This window comes from Saimiri boliviensis, chromosome 1 (genome assembly GCF_048565385.1).
Source record: "Saimiri boliviensis isolate mSaiBol1 chromosome 1, mSaiBol1.pri, whole genome shotgun sequence".
Taxonomy (NCBI): domain Eukaryota; kingdom Metazoa; phylum Chordata; class Mammalia; order Primates; family Cebidae; genus Saimiri; species Saimiri boliviensis.
In genome coordinates, this window is record NC_133449.1 from 122,655,189 (window position 1) to 122,677,220 (window position 22,032).

The following is a 22,032-nucleotide window of genomic DNA, read 5'->3' on the forward strand; positions in this document are numbered from 1 at the left end:
GGCAGTACGCATGACTGACCCCTGCTGCTTCCTTCGGCTCTGCACCCCCACCAACCTCTTCCCTCGTCCCATCTCTCAGGCCCTCCTGTCGTACTCGGGGCGACATCCCATCTGTCAGAGGTTCTGTTCAGGCCAGATACAAGGCCCCTCCTGGGATCCCAGACCAGGACAGAGGGATGTGAAGGGAATTCTCAGGCTGTGTCCATGCTCCAGACCCTGGCATTGCAAGTGTGGACCAGGAGGGTCTGGCAGCCCTTGCCTGTCCCCGTGGGCTGGCTCTTCTGTGCCAGCTCTCCTTTCCTAAGCAGGAGGGGTGGGATGTGCTAGGCCAGCCTGGCGCTCACAGCAAGGTCCAGCATCATTGTCTGCTTGTCTGTTCCCTGGCACTTTCCTTCTTGAGGTCCAGGGAGAGGGGTAGAGGAATGGGGGAAAATGGGGTTGAGAGAAAAAGGGGCAGGAGTAGGAAGGCTGAATACAGGAGCCGGCAGGGAGGCAGGACAGACCGTCTAGGAAAGCGGAGAGGGAACGGGCCAAGAGCTAGCAAAGACATAGGAGGGGTGACAGCTGGCTCCCAAAGGGGAAGGGGAGGAGGAGCAGGAGACAGGGGGCCAGTTAGAGGACAGAAATGGAGGGAATGGAGGAGGGCTGAGAGGAGGCAGAGAGCAAAAGGAGAGAAAGGTGGAGATGGGGGCTGTGAGGGATGGGAGCTTGTTAGATACAGAAAGAATTCTGATGCTTGAAAATCATAATGTTGGGCGTGGTGGTGCATGCCTGTAGTCCCAGCTACTTGAGAGGCTGAGGTGGGAGGATCAGTTGGGCCCGGCAGGTGGAGGCTGCAGTGAACCGTGATTGTGCCACCGCACTCCAGCTTGAGTAACAGAGCAAGTCCCTGTCTTAAAAAGAAAAGGAAAAGGAAAACCATAATATGCAAAGGCCAGGAAGCCAGCATTCAGAGCCCTGTACCCTCCAGGAACCCATGGGCCAGCACCTGGGGGAGTGGCTGAGGCTGTGGGAGTGGGCACGCCCATGGGTCGCCCTCACTAGCAGGCGAGGCCTGGGAGCCATCCCTTTGAAGTCCCTGACATTGCGGTGAAACGATATGGCCTGAGGTCTCATTAGCCTCTACTTTGCTGCACACACCCTGTCATTTAATCTCCCAGTCCAGCCTTCCAGCACTAAAGTTTGTGCATCTGCCCCATTTGCTTTATAAAGCCTGTCACCGACATGAACTTGACGGGACATGTGAGTTTTTCTCCTCTCTCTGCACTCCCAAAAAGCACTCCGTTTCCAAAGCTCTGCTGTTGATGGGGAAGAAGGCTGCCAAAAGACAACCCATGTTTCATTTTGATATTTAGACATGGGAGCTGTGTAGTCTGGTTGCTGGTGGATTTTATTTGCCCCAGACTAGAGCAGCTGCAGCCATGCCTCAGGATAAAAGACACCTTGGTATTCGGCTGGTTTTCCCCAAATCCACCTTTCACTTCTTGCCTCCTTTCCTGTTGAGGTTTGTACTGAGTCTGCCACGTAGTGCTTTCTGCTTTGTTCACCTGAAGTGGGAACCCCTGACCTCGAGTTTGGGCGAGGCTGTTGGTCTCCTAGCTGGAGGGGTTGCTGCCCCAACTCTAAGATGTGCAGAGCCGAGGGGCCCTGTTTGGACACCGATATTTCTTAGAAAATCTGCTCTTGGCTGGGCGTGGTGGCTCACACCTGTGATTGCAGCACTTTGGGAGGCTAAGGTGGTGTCACAGAATCCTTGGGGTGTTGCTTTACCTGCTGGAAACCTCTGTGGCCAGCAGCACCTTTTGCCTGAGTATGTTGCTCATGTCTGCTAGGCTCGTTCTGCCTTCTTGGCCTGGCATGTTGTGCTCAGCTCATGCTGCTAGCCTGGATCCCCCACCTGCCAAAGGTGATCAGGTGCGGAGCAGCGGTGAGGTGAGTGAGCATGGGGTCCGGCCACTGCACATAGCCAGGCCTGCTGGCTGCCGTGGTGCACCGGGCAGCTCCATGTGCTGGCGCAGGTGCCGGCTCGATGTGAGGCTGTGAATGCACCAGGTGTACTGTAAGTGGCTTCCACTGTGGTTACTGGGGAATGCAGTGGCATCCAGAAGCTTGGAGATGCCAGGAACCACAGAGCCCCAAGGAAGGTGTCACAACCCTGGCTTAGGGAGCCCCTAGGTCTGGGCTCACCAAAAGGCTGCATCTTTTCTGTCCTTCTCGTTGCCTGCAACATGGTGAGTGGGAGGGAGTGTTTTTCAGTCCTGTTTGTGTTACAGCTCTTTCTGTCTTGCCGTTCGGTATGTCCCAAGTTCTTGTCCCGTGTCCAGGAAGAATGAGACATGCAGACAACTGGAAGGTGAGTAAGGTAGAGAGGAGCTTCATTGAGTGACAGAAGAGCTCTCAGGAGACCTGAAGTGGGCAGCTACTTTCCACAGGCAGGTCGCCCCACAAGTGCCCAGCTATCAGTGGAGAGGAAACTGCAGTGGATAGCTCATTGCCTCAGGCACATTGTCCCCATCAGTGTCCAGCTCTCAGCTGAGAGGAGACCCACTGTGGGTAGCTCCTTCCTGCAGTTGGTAGTTCCAACATCTCTGTGAGTCTGGCTGCGTCCAGAGTGTTTAATGGGCTTCAGAATGGAGGAAGTGTGTACTGATTGATCTGTGGGTGGTCATGGGCAGGCCCAGAAACAGCACTATAAGTTCTCACTCTAGGCTGGGACTCCACCTGGAACTGACAGCCCAGACCCCAGGCTTCAGGCCATTTCTGGCTAGAAGGTGGCGCTTCACTGGGGATCTGCCCCTTTCCGCTCAGGAGCCTGTCTGCCTCCTGCCACCATCAATCATGTCAAGCACTCAGACTGTTTGTGCCAAGGGGCACCTGCAGGCTCACGCGGACTCACCCTCAGCCCTGTCTCAGCGTCCCTCTCATGCTTGTCTGCACCCAGAGTCAGAGGGGGCTGAGGTGGCAGGGGACTGGCATTTGCACACGCCTGGCTGGGTCACAGCAGTGTCTGGGCTTGGCCTCAACTTTGCTCCAAAATGGGAGAGGGTACTGGGAGTGGGGAGAAGTCAGGCAGTGGGAGCAGGCACTTCGAAGCCTGTAGGGACAGGTCAGGAGAGTTTCCAGGCCCCCGAGAGCTAGGTGGCTGCAGCTGTGCTGGGAAGAGTGGGACTCCCACCCTGCCAACTTGGAAGGGGGCAGGGATCTCACCTGTTCCCAGCTCCCACCAGCTCCATGGAGTGTGCAGCCCTGGCCGTGCCTCCCCTACTGCAGCTGGCGTTTTTGCAGCAGTCGCTCTGGACTGGCTGCTGCTGCCATTAGTGGGAGGATTTCTTGAGCCCAGGGCTTCAAGACCAACCTGGGCAACATAGTGACACACTGTGTTTACAGAACAAAAACAAATTATTCAGGCATGGTGGCATGCACCTGTAGTTCCAGCTACTTAAGAGGCTGAGATGGGAGGATCACTTGAGCCTGGGAGTGTGTCTGTGAGTCGCTGTGGGCTCCTGACCTGTGTACCACCTGGGAGACTGAGGCCCAGAGAGCCTGATGGGCTCAGGGCAGTGAGGACTGGTGTTGGGAGCCAGTACTCCAAGGTGTCTCTGAACTTTTGTATGGAGTGAAAATTGATTCCTGTATCTCATGTCAGATCCTCTTCATTCTTTTATTCATTCACTTATTTATTAAATAATGGAGATCGGTTTTCCCAAACTGTGTGCTGCGGATCCCCAGGACACCACAGCTAACCCACAGGGCCTCTGTGAGATCTTTGAAAATTTCAAGTAAAACACAGCCATACTCAACATCTCTCAGACATCCTGTAAAATACAAGCTGGAGGTTGTTCCCAGTTCAGGGGTGAGGAGAGGGAGGAAAGACTCCGATCAGGTGCCTGGCACAGGGAGAAGGGCATGGGAGGCCAGGGTCTCACACATGGTAGATGGCAGTCAACACGGCACCCTGTGTAAATTTTCTTATTCGATTCCAGCTCCCTGACATCTTGCCCAGACACGTGTTTACTGGTTTCCTGTTGCTTCCCCTACTGGACTGTCAACTCCATGAGGGCAGGGACTTCGTGATACTCTCTGCTGTTTTGTCATCACCCAAAACTGTGCCTGATACAGAGCTTGGAGGCCCCCACTTTCCTGGTTCATAGCACCTTAGTATCAGCTACTTTTTTTATGGTGCTCCTCAAGCAAAACAAAACAAAGACCTTACAGCTGTCTAAACAACTTAAGTATTTATATCCTAGCAACATAGTAGCTTTTAAAAAACTAAAACACATACATTCAAATAAAATGTAATATTTTATTTCATTTTTGTTGAGATGGAGTCTGGCTCTGTCACCCAGGCTGGAGTGCAGTGGTGCAATCTCGGCTCACTGCAACCTCCACCTCCCAAGCTCAAGCGATTCTCCTGCCTCAGCCTGCTGAGTAGCTGGGATTACAGGCACCCAGCACCACGCCCAGCTAATTTTTGTCTTTTTAGTAGAGACGGGGTTTCACCATGTTGGCTAGGCTGGCTTTGAAGTCCTGACCTCAAATGATCCATTCACTTTAGCCTTCCAAAGTGCTAGGATTACAGGCATGAACCACTGTGCCTGGCCAGAAAATGTCACATTTTAATTTCATTCTTGACATAATTACTAATGAAATGTATGAAATTCAGATTCTTATTCAGCGGGTCCAGGTGGACCTGAAATTCTACATTCTAATCGTTCTCTCTCTCTCTATCTTTTTTTTTTTTTTTTTTTTTGAGACAGGGTCTTGCTCTGTTGCCTAGGCTAGGGTGCAGTGGTATGATCATGGCTCACTGCAGCCTTGACCTCCTGGGCTCGAGCGTTCCTCCTGCCTCAGTCCCAGGCCCAAGTCGCTGGAGAAGACTTCCTGGAAAAAGGGGCACTGCAGGGTGTGTGCATACCTGTGTGAGTGTGTGCACATAGGTGCGTGTGTGCGTACATGCGGTACGCCTCTGCACAGTGTTGTGTGTGGAGCACTCACGGTCGTGTTCAGAACACACACACGTGCTCGTGCATATGTCTTGCGTGTGCACATAGGCTCATGTGTAGGTGCATGCATATGCTTTTACATTTGTGTACAGGTGTGTATACAGGTAGGGTCTTATGAGCAAAGCCTTGGTGCCAGTAACATCAGCTTTGGAACCTGCGTGCCGGCCTGCATCCATCCCCGGCTGGAGCGGAGGAGCTGCTGTTTGGTAGAGCTCATTTTCTAGCTTGGCTCTATGTGCGTGTGAGCACTTGGGTGTGTTTTAATTAACTAGAACATTTGCCTGGAAATGAGCAGCAGCAGCAGCAGCAGCAGCAGCCGGCACACAGGCAGCTGGAGGGAGGCGGGGCGGTGCAGCGTGGTGGTGGAGGCTGTGGCAGCCCAGCGTCTGAGTTTTAACGTGCCCAATTCTGGTAGAGGGCACCTCCGAGGAAGGAGTGGGGTAGGTCACTCCTGATACTGATTATCACTCCAGCAGGGAAGGGATTCTGGGAGTGGCTGAGTGCCGCAGTTCCCAAACCTCCTAGTTACAGATGGCCAGGTTAATGGTTCCATCACCTGGGTGGCTACGTATCATGCCTGCATGATCTGGGGTAGGCTTGAGACCCGAGAGGCATGCCGGACTGACCAGCTGTGGATGTCACCAAGTACAGAGCTTATACCTGGCATATAGTGGGTCCTCTGTACGGGACTGAGTCAACAGCTAGAGGAAGCTGAGGCTCAGAGAGGTTTAGTGATGTCTCCAGTGTCATACAGCATGTTAGTCGACCAGCTGGAAATGTTGACTTTATTTCCAGTGTTATCTTCCCAACCCTGGTCATGTTGCATGAAGAAACAGCATCATCTCAGAGCGGATGAATTCCACACATCACAGGCGCATGCCTCACGCTCTGCCCTGGGTGGCTGTTCAGTTGCCTGCCTGTCATCCTGTCTACCTGGGTGGAGGGAAGGATGGACTTCCCAGGACATCTTGGTGTGCCAGAGTTTGCTCCCACCAAGGGCGAGAGGAGAGGAAGTGGGGGTGGTCATGAGTGGAGGGGAAGAGCTGGAACCCAGTCCCTTTCTAAGACAAACTGGCCACTGGAGCTCACAGGTGGAAGTCACTGAAGATCTCACTCAGACCGCATAGTCTCCTGATGCCCTCTACCTTGGCTTCCCGTCTGTTGCAAGGTCTCAGAGCACCTCCGTGGCTGCAGCCCTGCTCCACCCCTCTGTGCAGCACTGCGTGGTGCCTCTCGGGCTTTGGCCTGTGCCTTCGCTTTGTCCCACCTTGAAGACTCCTGCCTGATTGTTTTCCCTGAAATACAGCTTTGTTCACATCTCTGTTCCATCTGGTGATGCAGGGTGTGGACTCTGGGCCACACGGCCTGGAGTCAGATGTGAGCTCTGGCCCTGACTGGTTTTGTGTTTCCAGCAGAGCGACATCATCTCTCAGAGCCACGCCGTCCTCCCTTGGAAAGTGGGATGATGCCCTGTGTACACATTGGCTGAAGCACATGTATGCACGTGGCCAGGGTCACCAACTGGCTGCTCCCTGGCCGAGAACACGCTATGTGCTCGGCACGCATGCGCCACAGATCCCTTAGGTACTCGGCGATGCTTGCTTTAGGAGAGGTTACTGGAACATCAGCTGTTGAACTGGACAGTAACATTCTGTTTGCATCCCACACTCATTCCTATCCTAGGTCCTGTGCACGTATTTCTCTTTTTGCTCAGCACACAGCTAAATTCATAGGTTAAAAGTACCCACGCTAGAACTCCTGTGATATCTACATCTACCCATTTTCCATCTGTCTATCTTTCACTCGGAATAATTTCCGCTCTCAGAGTGAGAGCTACCTTTGCTTGCCTTTGCCCTGGCCATTTTCTCTACCTGCTCCATGGCCTTTTATATTTTTCCTATAAATTAAGACCCAGCACCAGGCCTTCATGCCCCAGGGTGTCCCTGATCATCCTGCCATAGCTGAGCTCTCTAGGCTTCATAGGGACCCTTTTAAGGTCCCACCATGGACTGCCTTCCCTTCTGCGCTTTTCTCAGCCTCCTCCAGAGCTCCTGCTCCTGAAGGCAGGGTCCTGGGTTTCTTCCTGTGGGGCACGTGGAGTGCCTGATGCTTGGTGAATCCTCATCAGGGTAGATGGCCAGATGGGGGTTTGTAGCCCCCCTCTGGGAAGAAGGGTTTGTGTGCATTTGCAAGGGTGTGCACATGCATACCTGTGTGTTTGCACACCTGTGCATAAGCATGTGCATGTGTTCACACACGTGTGCCCATGTGTTTGTGCACGCACATGTGTGTTTGTCCCATCAGCCTGATGCTAATTGGGTTTTTGAGGAAAGACGCCTGCTTTAATTTTTAATTGGAAATCAGGGCAGTGTGGGAGCAGGCAGCTGCAGCTGGAGGTTTTCCTCAACGCTGGAGTTCTCCTTAACAAGCACCCGCAGTCCAGGCTGGCCTCCGTTAGTGCTGGACATCACCACTTGTGCTGGTGGGAGTGTCTTAATGCCTATGAAATCATCATGTAATTACCTGGTAATGGAGCGCCAGGATTTTGCCTATGCAACTGTCTTTCCCAGTGAGTGAAAAAATTGCCAATCAAGAGAAGCTGGAGATGACCGGGGAGTGGTGGGGCGCCAATGTCATTTTGATGGGATGGGGTTGCCACCCCTCTCAAAGGCATTGGGAGTCCTGTTGGAAGCCTCAGCCTCTGTCACATGGGATCTACCTGCAGCCTGTTTCTCCTGGCCTGGGGCTGTGTTTAGCATATTTGTTGTGGGTAAAATGATCTGTGCAGACTGTGTCAGGTGGGGAGTAATTACCAGGGTACCAGGGCGGGGCGGTGAGCCTTACCTGCTGGTGGGAGCCCGCCTCGGGCTTCTGGGCTCCGGCAAGGCCCTGGACAGGTGTGGGGATACCACCCAGGGTCTGTGTAGCTCCCAGGCGGGCACCTCCTGGTGGAGGCTGGCCCATAGATCACACACCATGGTGGGGCAGGCTGTGGACACTCTGGGGACATTCGAAGATGCTCCACTCTTTTTTCGGAGGCATTTATTTATTTATTTATTTAGAGATGGAGCTTCGCTCTGTCACTCAGAGTGGAGTGTAACGGTGCGATCTCAGCTCACTGGAACCTCTGTCGCCTGGGTGTTCAAGTGATTCTCCTGCCTCAGCCTCCGGAGTAGCTGGGATTACATGTGCGCATCCCCATGCCTGTCTAATTTTTGTATTTTTAGTAGAGATGGGGTTTTGCCGTGTTGGCCAGGCTGGTCATGAACTCCTGACCTCAGGTGATCCATCCGCCTCGGCCTCCCAAAGTGCTGGGATTACAGATGTGAGCTGCCACACCCTGCCTTAGGAGGCTCTTAAACTGCAGCTCCGTACTTTGGTCAACTATGGGACACCTGGCACTCGCCAGGCCAGATGGCCATGGTTTCCACCCTGCGGCACCACAGACTATGGGGAAATTATTTCTTAACTTCTTTGTGCCTCACTTCTGGGAAGCAGGAGTAGCAATAGTACCTACCCCGCAGGGTCACCAGGAAGATGAAAGAGGCAGTGCAGGTCCAGAACCCGCTATTCACAATTCTGAATTCCAGAAAGCCAGAAACCTGAATTTTTTATTTTCTGTAATTTATTTGGCAGCCAAATTGGACCTGAGCTGGTGTGAAGCTATTTGTGGTCTTTATTTCATTCACATTGGTGAATACCTGTATGTTTTGCTGCAAAAATATCAGTGTGACTGCTTCTGGGCGTTCCCGAATGCATGGCAAGTGCTCCATCTCACCTTTCTAGAATCTGAAAAGTCTAAATTCGGGAGCACATCTGATGATTTGGGTTTGGGGTAGGTAGTTGTGGACAGGCAAGTAATGGATGTGGGCTGGGCACGGTGGCTCATGCCTGTAAACCTAGGATTTGGGGAAGCTGAGGCGGGCGGACTGCCTGAGCTCAGGAGTTTGAGACCAGCCTGGGCAACATGTAGAAACCCTGTCTCTACTAAAAATACAAAAATTAGCCGAACGTGGTGGTGGATGCCTATAATCTCAGGTACTCAGGAGGCTGAGGCATGAGAATCTGTTGAACCCAGGAGGTAGAGGTTGCTAATGAGCCGAGACTGCACCAGTGCTCTCCAGCCTGGGCGACAGAGCGAGAATCCGTCGAAAAAAAAATAGTGTGGGGCACCTCTTCCGGAATAAGTGCTCAGCAGATATTAGGTGGAGCTGTCAGCTGACCTGTCACACAGAGCAGCATTGCTGGGATTTCTTCCTTTTCCTTTCTTCCTCCGGTCTTGGCCATGCAGCGCCAGGTGGAGTGGTGGTGGAAGGGCTTGCTTGCTTGTTAAGTCACCCTCACCTGGCCTGTGTATGCAGGCATGCTCACCTGTGCCTTCCTCTTGGCCGGAGGTGGGACACCCTGTAGCGGGTGGATGTTTGCCCAGGACCTCACGGGAGCATCAAGGCAGGGCTTGGTCCTGGGGTGGGCTGCAGGCCCCGGGGCCCATGGTTTGTCTCTGTTTTGGATGTGGCTGCGGCTAGGCCTTGAGCTCCCTGCAAGGACAAGATCAGAAGGGACCCCCTTCACACCTCCTCCCTTACCCTCACCTCCTCTCCCAGGGGGCAGTCATCCTTGTGTTGGAGGGCACTGCCAGGTGCATGCTGACACCATTTCTTCTGTGCCCCCTGGGTGGCCAGGCACAGCTAATGAGGGAAGCTGGGCCTTCCTAGTCCCGGGAATCGTGTTGGTGCTGAAATACCTGAAGGGGCTGTGGCATGTGGAACTGCAGCTGCCTGCAAAGGAAGACAATTAGAAGGGCTGAGGGTGGACCTCCCTTCTTTTTTGTATTGACTTTTACTCCCCAGTAAGACATCTCTGAGAGGCTTGTCCCCTGGCGTTGCTGGCCTGACTCCCTAAGGGAAGTAGCCTCTGCTGTAGGCTGCAGGCACAACTCCATTCCTATCACACCAGCTTTTAAAAGAGCCCGCATGCTCAAAAAGCATGCTTTAAACATCTCGCCTCAAGCCGGCGTTGTCAGCTAGCTGTACTTTATCTCCGCATTTGGGCTGTAAAACCCAGCAATTAAGAAAATCCCTGCTACAGATTAATTGTAGCCTACGTTGGCTGAGAATGAGGCAGCGTGCTGTTTTGCTTGGGTTTCACAGCTTATAGGGTGGGAGGAGCTGCAGCATGTGGGGAAACTGAGGCACCGGCAGAGGAGGCCCCTCGATGCAGATGGCACAGGGGGCAAAAGTGGGCAGGACTAGAATGCAGCCCCAACTCCTCCTCTGCTCATTCCTCGGCACCGGGGGTGGCTGCCTGCATCTAGCTGAGCCTGCCTGCTGGCAGAGTTGGGCAGATGGGGCAGCCACTGGTGACCTGTGAAGTGGGCAAACCCTTCCCTCCCATCCTTACAGGGCCACAGCCTCGAGGAGGTCTGAGGTCTTGGGACCAACCTGCTGAGGTCTTGGGACCAACGTGTGGTATAGTCTGCTTTCTTTGCAAGGAGCCGTATTTTTTTTCTGGCTGCCATCTGTGGGCGTCTGCACTGATCTCTTGCAGAGACAGGTTGTCTAAGGGTTGGTGGCTGGGAGAAGTCAACCAGTGGGTGACACCTACTATGTGCTGGGTAACGTACCAGCTGGCTGCATCCCAGAGAACCATGCTGACACCATTTCTTCTGTGCCCCCTGGGTAGCCAAGCACAGCTAATGAGGGAAGCTGGGCCTTCCTAGTCCCGGGAATCCTGTTGGCGCTGAAATACCTGAATGGGGCTGCTTTCCCCTTCCGACGTCACCAAACACAACTGCCGAGCCACAGTGGCTCCCACCTGCACTCTGGGGCCCTGGGGGGAGGGTCCAGCCCTGGCGTGAGCCTGCCTGGTTTTGTCTTGCTGGCCTTTCCTCTTCTCCTGGTGGTGGGGCCGCTGCCCTGATGCAGGGGAATGGACAGATGGCGCTTGGCCTTTCTGGTTATCCTCAAAAATGCTGCCTGTGGCAATGGCACGTGACAATTTACAAAGCATCGCCACAGCCGTCCTTCCCCTCTTACTCTCACCACAGCTCTGTGAAGTAAGCAGAGCCAAGGAGGGGAAACTGAGGCTGGAGGCTTGTGTAAGGCCATATGGCCCTGGAGTAGGGAAGCAGGAGCCATGGCCAGGGCTCAAGTGACCAGCCCAGCTGGGCTCTGTGTGTGGTGACCTGGACGGTGAGGGGTGACATAGATGGTGAGGGGTCTATGTTACTGGGGAGGGGGAGATACCACCAGCTGTTTTTCTCTTGTGGTTCTCTTCTGAGTCCTGATGATAAGAGAAGTTTGGGGCTTTTCAAGGGGTCTCTAGGTCCAACTCCTGCCTGCTGGGCCCAGATCCCATAAGGATAGGACTTGCACCCCACTTGGCCTGGCCGCGTCCTCTGGGCTGCCCTGTCGGCTGCCTGCTGGGCTTGGCTCAAGAATAGCTGAGGAGTCTATGGCAGGGGACAGTCCTGCTGCATCTGAAAGAGGGGTGCCCCATATCCCACTCACTGGGGATGGGGGCCTGGGCCTCTAGGGGACACCGTGTAGGAGATGAAATGGATTTTTTTTAAAGACAGATTTTCTCGTTGCCCAGGCTGGAGTGCAATGGCGCGATCTCAGCTCACCACAACCTCCGCCCCCTGGGTTCAAGCGATTCTCCTGCCCCAGCCTCCCGAGTAGCTGGAACTACAGGCACGCGTCACCACGCCTGGCTAATTTTGTATTTTTAGTAGAGACAGGATTTCTCCATGTTGGTCAGGCTGGTCTTGAACTCCCGACCTCAGGTGATTTGCCTACCTCAGCCTCCCAAAGTGCTGGTGTGAGCCACAGGTGTGAACCACTGTGGCTGGCCGAGATGTATTTAAGACCATGCCGCACCCCTCTCTCCTGACTCCCTGTGCTTACTAAGGGTTACTACTGGGGAAGGGGGACTAGACACTGAGCTAGAAACTTCCCTTCAGTCCTCAAGTAAGGAAGGAGACATGCATTGTCACCATCTTCATTTTATAGTTGATGGTTGCAGCTCAGAGAGGGGAGGTCACTTGCCCCAGGTCACACAGCATGCAGATGACAGAGCCAAGATTCAGACACAAGCTCATACACTTCACCTCCCTGCCCACCCCTCCCTCTTCCTGGGGGCCTGGTGCTTGTTGGGGATGGGGCTGGGAGTAGACTGTGGGTCTGCAGCATGAGTGGGTTAGTGGGAGCTATTTCCCCAAGTCCTGCTCCCTGTACAGAGGCTGCATCAGGTGGCTCTGACCCTCCTGCCACTTGCCCTGTATCTTGGCCGAACTCCAGGGGTACCAGGAGTCAGCTTGGGCCCTGCCAATCAAATGAAAAACAGGATCCCTCAGCAGGACCAGGACAGCTGTCACCAGCCCAGTGGGACCTTCTGGATGGAACCCATGTCCAGGTTTTTTTTTTGGAGCACTCCCTGGGGTCTTAACAATGCTGCTCACCTAATAGATCCCAGGAGGACCTGCCTGGGCAAGGGCTGGGCAAGCGGGGTAGGAGTCCCATCCCGGGAGGACTCAAGGTTTGCAGAGTCAGCCTTGGAGTTGCAGGAGCTTGAGCCTCCCATCCCTGCCGTTTCTGAGCCTCAGTTTCCAAGTCTGTCAAATGTTTTCCCATTTTACAGCCAGGGTTCTGTGTACAGGTTCTTTCCCAACTCCTGCTCAGTACGGGAGGGGTGCGGGAGGTAGGGGCTTGAGTACTTGGTGAACTCCTGCGTGGAAAGGGCCATATGTCTGTGTCTAGGTTGGGTGGTCTGAGGCTCTTGTAGTTCCCAGAGCCAGCAGCCAACTTCAGAATCTCCTACTTGCTGGAGTCCTCCTAAGGAAAGTTTGCAGTTGGGAGAACAGGTTGCCTCGAGAAGGAAGGTGGATCGGGGCTGGGCATTGGCGTGCAGCTTGCAGCCACACAGGCCTGTTTGTGCTGCCTCTGCCTGCCCGGGCTCCTCACCTCCCTTGAACCTCTGCTCCTCTTCTTCATCATGATTATTGATTTTGAGATAGGGTCTCACTCTGTCACCCAGGCTGGAGTGCAGTGGCTCGGTCATAGCTCACTGCGCCTCGAATTCCTGGGCTCAGTGATCCTCCCTCTTTAGCCTCCCAAGTAACTGGGGCTACAGGTATGCACCACCATGCCTGGCTAAATTATTTTTTAATTTTTTTGTATGGATAGGGTCTTGTTATGCTGCCCAAGCTGGTCTTGAACTCCTGGGCTCAGGCGATCCTCCTGCCTCAGCCTCTCAAAGTGCTGGGATTACAGGCATGAGCCACTGCGTGCAGCCTCGGTTTCCTTGTCTGCAACATGGAGTTAACAATTGCTTTTACCCCAGGGTGTTGCTGTAAATACCAATAGAGCAGGTCTTCAGAAGATACGTTCTGACTCCAGGTCAGAAGTTTTCTGAAGGCTTCCCTCCATCTCAGTTGGTTCCTCTTTTTACCCTGTTTCTTTTTATTTTTTGAGACAGAATCTCACGCCATTGCCCAGGCTGGAGTGCCGTGGTGTGGTCTCGGCTCACCGCAACCTCTGCCTCCCGGGTTCAAGCAATTCTCCTGCCTCAGCCTCCCGAGTAGCTGGGACTACAGGTGCTTGCCACCATGCCCAGCTAATTTTTTTGTATTTTTGGTGGAGAGGAGATTTCACCGTGTTAGCCAGGATGGTCTTGAACTCTCTACCTTGTGATCCGCCCACCTCAGCCTCCCAAAGTACTGGGATTACAGGTGTGAGCCACTGCACCTGGCTTTCTTTTATCCAGTTTTAAAATTCTCCCCTTCCTCACTTTAGGATGAGGGTTGCGTAAGAAATTGAAAGTCGTCAAATGGCCAGCTCTTGTCTGGTTGCGCCCCGACCCACTGTCTGATGGTCTTCTCTTGGGCTCCATGCCACACTTTTCAGTTGCCAGAGTGGCAAACACTGACCCAGTTTGTTCTGGGCTAGGCATGTTACTGGCATCTCTGATGAAATCAGCACAACTGCCCCTTGAGATAGGGACTACTATTGTTTCTCGTTTTTTTTGGATGAGGAGGGGGAGGCTCAGAGTTAGTAAGTGGTGGAGTTGGAATTTCAGCTAGATCTGACTGACTGCAGGCTTATTTCCCTGTGGGCTGAGCACCTAAGGCGGCTCTGGGCCTAAAGGCAGAGCTGCAGGCTGGCCGGTTTAGAGGCCATGGGAAGGGAAGTTGAGGTCAGCGTTGGTGATGGAGGTGGTGATGGCGTGGCCTCCTTCCTCCCCACTGGGCCATGGGCTTGTGCTTCCCCCTGGCATCGTGCTCTCCCACCCTGCCCTTTTTTCTGTGGCCCCAGCCCTCCTCCCTGGCCGTTTGCCCTAATAATTTAGCCCAGGTGGCAAGTTGCATAGAGAAGCTACCCCAGGGAAATGAGTCCTTACTACCAGCCTGGGCCTCAGGTGTGCACACTGCGTCCCTCCCTGGGGGTCTGGTGAGATGGGGCTCCCCCACCTCCAGCTGTTAGGCAGGAGCTGGAGGAGCTGGTGTATTGTGTGCACATGTACTTGTGTGTGGTGTATGTAACTCGGGGTGGTTAATTGTGCATGCACGTGTGTAACTGTGTATATATAACCATGCATATGTAATGTGTTATACGTGATGTGTGTATAGAACTGTGTGTCTGTGTAACTTTATGCATGTAGAATGGGCAACCGTGAAGGTATGTAACTGTTCACATATAACTATGTGTATGTAGCTGGTGTAATACGTGATCGTGTGTGTAGAACTGTGTGTGTTTGTAACTGTGTGTGACTGTAACTGGCATATGTAGGTGACTGTGTGTTGTAGGTGTGTTTACGCCTCTGTTGAAGACAGGTGAGGAATGGGAAGGTATTAAAGGTGTGAGGCTGGAGAGAGTGGCCCCAGGAATGTATGGTAGGGGCTAGAGTTACCTCCTCTGCTGTTTAAAACACTCTTTGTAGAACAGAGTTACGCACATGTTTAGATAATTAGAACAAAAGCCAAAAGAACAATTCCGTTCAAAGGGACGAAGCTGGGAGGTGGGGGCCAGCCAGGATCTGGGGGGCCGCGTTCTGTCTCCCCAGCTCTCCCCGGCCTTTGCTGCATTTTGATCGCACTATTTAGAAAATCCCTTTGTTGTAGGATAAACTGACATTGGCCTGCGTGTTTCTGCTGTGAAGTTTGCTGTGTTCTGGGGCCCACTCGGGACAGCCAGGCCATTAGGAGCTGATTAAATGAGCTAATTTTAATTTGTTCAGTGGTTACAGATGCAGAGACCTTTCCATGCCCTTTTCTTGAGGCTCTATTTATTTATTAATTTTCTTTTTTTTCTGAAAAGAAAAAGACCTTCAGGTCTCCCTTCTGCCTTCCCATCCCCCCTTAAAAATAAACATATGAAGACATTTTTAACTAGAACTTCAGCTGGGAAAGAGACGACTGGATGGCGGCTCTGTGGGATTGGTCTCCAGAGGTGCTGATGGGGGGGCTCCCCAAGTCTGCGAGGGGGGTCGGGGCGGCGCTGCCACCGCTGGGCCACCCACTGTGGCTGAGAGCAAGGAGCAGAGGAGACCCCGTGCAGCCTGCCTCGGTCTCACTTCCAGGCCTTTGCTCGCGCTGGTCCTGCTGCTTGGAGCTAGTTTCTGCCCCCTGCTTCCATCAGTTGGCGAATTCTTCTTCATCCTGCTGATCTCCACGGAGAGCCTGCTTTTTCCAGGAGGGCCCTGGCACCCTCACTGCGTTACTGTTCTACCCCCAGGCCCCACACACTTCTCCTAGAAAACACAGAGGTTCAAATATTGTCCTTCTTCCTAGACTGTGAACTCCTCAGGCCAAGAGCTGCTAGTGTGGTTCATCCTCCTACCCTCACCACCTGAGTGCCCGCTGGGCTATAGACACATCAGAGACATCCTGTGTATAACCAAATGGGTGAATGAAAGGATGTGTGGGTGACATCTGTATTTACTGAACGCCGCTACCCACCAACCTCTTGATTGCTGAACCCTGGGGTCCCACAAAGTCGGAAGTACCAACCTCTGTGGGCCTCAGTGTAGCACTGAGGGTTGAATTTCCAAATATGGCGGGAGTGGGGACTTCAGGCCTGCCCTGCCTGGCCGGTCCCCAGCCCCAGGCCCAGCTCTGCTGAGAACCTGACCAAGGCTGAGCGGAGGGAAGCCAAGGGAAGAAAATTGCAGTTAGTTGGCTTTTTACAGCACTTACAGGCAAGCAGGCCTTGAGAGGACAGTGTGCCCGCAATGAGGGACGTTCAGAGCACAAGGGAGCAGGGATCGTGGGGCTGCAGCTGGGGGCCACCCCTGACCTCCCTCGAGCCGCCTGGCCCCTCCTTGCTCATTCATTTTGACACCACCTTTTGCTCTGGTTGGGGCACCTTTTAGTGAGCAGCGGGGTTTTCCCTGGAGCTGTGCCCTGGCTGTGGCCCGGCCAGTTTCCGAGGCCTGGTTTTCATTTGCTAAGAGCTGCTTCCCGCAGACAGCTCCCCACCCACCCCACCCAGGGGCCTCCCAGGGCCTCTCCCCCCACCCTGTCCTGGCAGACAGGGCCGGTGTCCGAGAGAGAACCTTTGCTCCCTCTCTGTGGTCCTCCCTTTAACCCCAGCCTCAGCACCAGGCCCTCCTCCATCTCTGTAGAATCTGAGCTGGCAGGGGGACCAGAACTCCCCAGTCGACCCCCGGGGCCTGGAATCTTCAACTGGGTCAACATCTGGCCGCGTGGCCTGAGCCCTGGGCCTCCTCTGTCCTCTCCCTTCCCATCTGTGCCTTTTCCCAGCCCCTTTTCTTCCCCAAGGCCCTTCCTCTCCTGCTAGCTGGGTCCTCCGCCAAGCACCGCCGCGGGAGCAGCACACCCTCGGCCCATCCTTCTCTGCCGGCCCAGGCAGGCGGGTGGGGATGCATCCCGTGGCTGAGATCACCAGTGGGCCAGAGGGAAGCGCCTCTCCAGCCCTTGCCTGTTCTGCCGCTGGGTGCTGGGAACTCAGGCTCAGGTTTTGGCCCTCTGGGACGCCCTGGTAAGCAGGGGGAGAGGTAAGCGGAGGCACGGGACAGTGGTGAGGGGTGGCCAGGCTGGAGGGGGGAAGAATGAATAAAACAGGCTGGTGTCTGCACCGGAATGCTGAGTCCCCTTAGAGGCTCCCCGTGTGTTGGGGAGCAGAATGTTTGCTTAGAGTGGAATGAAATCCAGAAGGAAGGAAACGTTTTTTCAGGAATGAGAGAGGAAAAGTGGGCGGCCAGCTGCCAGCAGGCGGTGGTGGCCAGGGTGTCAGACCGGGGTTGGGCCTGCAGCATGGGAGTGGGGAGGGCCCTGGGGCCCACCGTGACTCCTAGGTCTGGAGCCCCTCCCTTGTGTCTCTCTTGTCTTTCCATCCGTGCCCTGCCTGTAGACCTCCTGTCCCTTCTGTCTCCTGTGGAGAGGGCTGGCTTGCATCTGTGATGGTTTTTGCACCCAAGTGCTTGCTTGCCCGTCTCCTGCCCTCTCCCGTGCCCTCTCAGAGCTTCTCGTCTGTCCCACTTCCTGCACCGCTGGCCGGGAGGGAGGCCACCAGAGTGCAGCTGCCGGGCCTGACTTTGCCACCTACAAAGCCATCCCATCCTGGGCACTGGTCCCCTCTCCAGTCACAGGGGTGGCATGCCAGGGGGACGTTTAGACCAGCCTTGGAACTGCTGAATGCCAGACTGTGATTCCTGATGGATTCTATAGGAACTCGAGGGGGCTGGGGAGCCTCCGTGGTGATTGGGTGTTTCTCGTGGCCAGCCACTTGTCCTCCTGGGGAAGAGGCTGGTGAGTTTCTTTCTGTTTATGTGGTAACCAGGCTACCGAGATGGCAAACTTAGGTTCTGCAATTACACAGCATTTCAGAAGCAAATTGATAGGATAACGTGTTATTATTGGCTACTGGGTTAATAGCTATTTTGGCAAGAGTACCAATCCTGCGTGGTGTTGCTGGCGCGGGGTGTGAGAATGGCGCGATGGGGTGGAGAGGAATGGTGGGTGCGCAATTGCACAGAGCCGCAGACTCGGGAGGACTCCGGGGGCCTCCTCTGCCAGCTCCTGCTTGGAGAATGCTCAGTTCTGATTAGCTGGTGCTGAAACCAAGACCAGAGAGGTTGAGAGACCAGTGTCAGATCACACAGTGAGTTGATGCTGGGGTTGGATTTTGGATCCCTGTGGGGTTTTGGATGACAGCTTGGCCTGTGATCTTAGAAGGCAGGGCACATGTCTTCACGCTAAGCCCCATGTGGACATCTCAGAAAACGTGCCCAAGTTTGCATGCTCTGGCTTCAGGGTGCTCCCACCTGCTAGATCCCTGCCTGGGACTCTCTCTCCAGATCCTGCCTTGGTCTGCTGCCTTGCTTGCTTCTGGTGTCTGCTCAAGTGTTGCCTTGTCACCTGTCTGGAGTGGCACCCCACTCTCCACCCCTTTCCTGCCCTGCATTTCTTTATAGCAACACGTGACTCCCTACAGACTGATTTATTCCTTTTTCAGCAGGGAGATTTAGTCTCCTCTCTTTGCATTGTAAGCTCACTGAGGGCGAGGACTTTATTTCTTCCTACCCTATCCCCAGAGCCTCAAACAGGGCTGGCAGAGTAGGTACTTACTCATATTTATGGAAGGAATGAAAGAATGTAAATTGCAATGTCATTTTAAAAAATGGCTGCCATATAGCAGGTGACTCACTGTCCTCCCTCTTGGAGGATGGTTGGTCGGGGGGTCCTGTTATTCCTGTCCCTGAGAGGAGGTCAGCAGGCCCTTCTTGGGGGCTCATCAGGAGATCATTTCTTCTTGCAGGCTAAGAGAGTTCAGAAGGGAGTGGATTCCCCTTCACTGGAAGGGACCAAACCTCTTTGTAGAAGAGATTTAAGGACTGGGTCGGGGTGGACCGGAGCCCTTCTAGGTGACTGGCTTTCTTAATGACATGACATGGGCAGGAATGGCATCAGGAGGTGGCAAATTGGGGATGCTGCGGGAAGGGTAACCTGGGAGTGGGGGTGGGGTTCACCGAGGGCGGGGGTCTTACAGAGAACCAGGGCTCTGCCCAGCGGTCTCCGCGTTTGATACCACTGGTCTGGAAACCACACACAGTGCTCTGTTCATTAAGCAAGTGCCATGCGCCATGTGCCAGGCGCTGGGCCAGCGTGCTTAACCTCCGGCATCTGATCTCATCCTCTGCACAACTCGAGGAGGCAGAAAGGATTCTGGCTGTTTTTTCTCTTGGTGAAGATTAGAGAGGTCCATTAACGTATCCTGGTTTACCACTGGTCAGTGGTGGAGTTGGGATTTGAACTGAGGCTCCCTGGCTCCAGAGCCTTCCTCTATGTGATCCAGATGCCCCTTAAATGCAGCCTCGGTGGGGCAGGGCTTTGCTGGGTGTGCTCGCTGCCCTGTGATTGCAGCAGAGCCTGGCACGGAGGAGGCACTCCATAAATATTTCAACAGTGCAGTGGCTGGCCGATTGAGTGAATGGATGCGAGGAGATTCCCAAGATGAGCCGGAAGTGCTCACTTTGTACTGTTGGTCCACTGGGCAGGGAGAGGGAAGTCCAGGCTGGGAAGGAGGTGACACCGACTTGTGCTCGGCTGGCCTGACTTCCTCTGAAAAAATTACCAGGGGGCTGCTTGGCTGTGCGTTCCTTGTGGAGGGGTGCACTTGTTCACGGGTCCTGGTTAGGAAGTTAGGAAGTTTCTGGTGAGTTTTGGGGGTCCTCCAGGTGGGGAAGACACACATGCCTGACGTACATACATGCATACTCACATACCGTTATTCTCCAGTGTGGTGTGTGAAGAAAGGCATCCACTTGAGGGGTTTTCCCAGAAAAATATGGAGACCCGCCCCACCCCAAATCCCCCTGCTAAGTCTGTATCTTTTTTTTTTTTTTTTAAATGAAACTTCACTCTGTTTCTCTGGCTGGAATGCAGTGGCGTGATCTTGGCTCTCTGCAACCTCTGCCTCCCAGGTTTAAGCAATTCTCCTGCCTCAGCCCCTCCTGAATAGTTGGAATTACAGGCATCCACCACCATGCCTCGCTAATTTTTGTATTTTTAGTAGAGATAGGGTTTCATCATGTTGGCCAGGCTGGTCTCGAACTTTTAACCTCAGGTGATCAATCCTCCTCAGCCTCCCAAAGTGCTGGGATTACAGGTGTGAGTCACCATGCCCAGTTTGAGTCTGTATCTTTAAGAGCGTGGCATCTCAGCTTATTAGCTTATTAAATCCATCCATTTGTTCAGCTCTGGTCTGAATATATAAGACCAGCCCCCTCTCCCTGCCCCCCAGCTCCGTGTCTCCTTCGTTTTAATGCCATTTTTCCACGATTCGGGCTGAGGTTGCGTAGCTGAGCTGTTCCTTCTGCCACCTTCCATGCACCATGATCCTCATACCCTTGCTCCTTCCCTGGCTCTAAGAGGCTCTTTCAAATAAAATCATAACAAATTCAGGCCCCACTGAAGACTGGACTAATTGCATTCTGCTATAATGCGAGGGGACCTCAGAGACCTTGGTGACGCTGGACAGGTTCTGCTGGGGGCAGCTCCTCTGGACCCAGGCAGTCAGGAGAGTGCTCGGTCAGGCTCATTCACTCCCTGGCTTCCACTGGAGGCTCTGTCCCCAGCTCCTAGGCCCCACCTTATAGGGGCCTCTTGAGTGGCTCCTTGCTGCTGCTTTGTGATTAGGTCATTCATTCATTCCTTTTCTCATTTCTCATTCTGTATTCATTCATACCATAGTTTTCCAGTGCCTCCATTAGACGAAGCCCTGGACTTAGCTATTTCATCCGTCCATCCATCCATCCCTTCATTTACTCGTTTACTCATGCCACAGTTATCAAGAGTTTTCCATAGGCCAGAACCTGAAAGATACCCTTTCATCCATCCGTCCATTCATTCAGTCATCAAGCAGATAGTTATTGCCAGTCACCTTGTGGGGAATCCCGGGGACTCAGGAATCCTCGGCTTTTCAGAATTGTCTTCAGGCAGTTCTAAGCCGAGAGTACCTGCAAGGAAACCTTAATCACATTCTTGGATGAGGATGAAAAAGTATAAGGGAAGCGCTGGAGACGAGTAGTGCAGGTGGAGGAGGAGGAAGGAAGCTGCAGCTCCCTCTTGGCCCTGCACCCCACCCTGACGAGCAGCCTGACTGAAGCGTGCATTCACTGACTCATCCAGCAAATATTAAGGACCTACTGTGTGCTGGGAGCTGGAGACCAGCTGGGGACCGTGGAGCTACCTGTGGCAGACTGTACACCCAGCACCACCCTCAGTGGTGCCCTTGGTGTGTGCTGGGCTGGGGGTGGCATCTCCCCTTCACAGACCCCCCTAGGTAAGGGGGGGTACCAGTGCCTGCAGCGGTGGGCATGTGAAGCCCTCCGTGGGCTATGTGCAGGATCCAGGGTGACCAACTGCTCTTTATCAGCGTCTCTCTCCCCTGCATTACATCTGTCTAGCTTGCCTCCTCTTGAGGATATGTGTGTCAGGGGTGTGGTTCCCATAAACCCCATGTCTCAGCATTTCATGTGGCTGATGAGTCAGGCGGTCAGTTCCACCTAGGCGACAGAGTGGGACTCTATTTCAAATTTAAAAAAAACCCAAGTCGGGCGCGGTGGCTCACACCTATAATCGCAGCACTTTGGGAGGCCAAGGCAGGTGGATCACCTGAGGTCAGAAATTTGAAAGCAGCCTGGCCAACATGGTGAAACCCTGTCTTTACTGAAAATACAAAAATTAGCTGGGCGAAGTGCTGCACGCCTGTAGTCCCAGCTACTCAGGAGGCTGAGACAACAGAATCGCTTGAACCTAGGAGGTGGAGGTTGCAGTGAGCTGAGATCGTGCCAGCCTGGACAACAGGGAGAGACTCTGTCTCAACAAAACAAAATGAAAAAACAAACAAACAAACAAAAACACACCGCACCCCGAACAAGTAAATCATCAAAGACTAATACGAGTAAGTAAGTAAATAACTGATCTTAAGAAAGCCTGGCACATGGGAAGTGTCCGGTGAGTGTGGTGGATATAGAGGTCTGCTCGTGAGCGTGGGCATACAATGAGGCA

The 22,032-nt window shown here is 53.7% G+C and overlaps 1 protein-coding gene across 5 annotated transcripts in view; it reads left to right on the forward strand.

Annotated features, from left to right (window-relative positions):
• ZNF423 (zinc finger protein 423) overlaps positions 1 to 22,032 on the forward strand; it is a 363,648-nt gene that overhangs the window by 172,310 nt on the left and 169,306 nt on the right. The window contains exon 1 of one of the 5 annotated variants that reach the window (XM_003937254.4): positions 15,624 to 17,015. The exons of 3 other annotated variants lie outside the window; for them this stretch is intronic. The gene's annotated coding sequence lies outside the window, so the exon portion shown is untranslated. Of the gene's footprint in view, positions 1 to 15,623; positions 17,016 to 17,120; positions 18,122 to 22,032 lie in introns of those variants that run through there. One more of the 5 variants, XM_074403318.1, reaches the window with a different exon arrangement.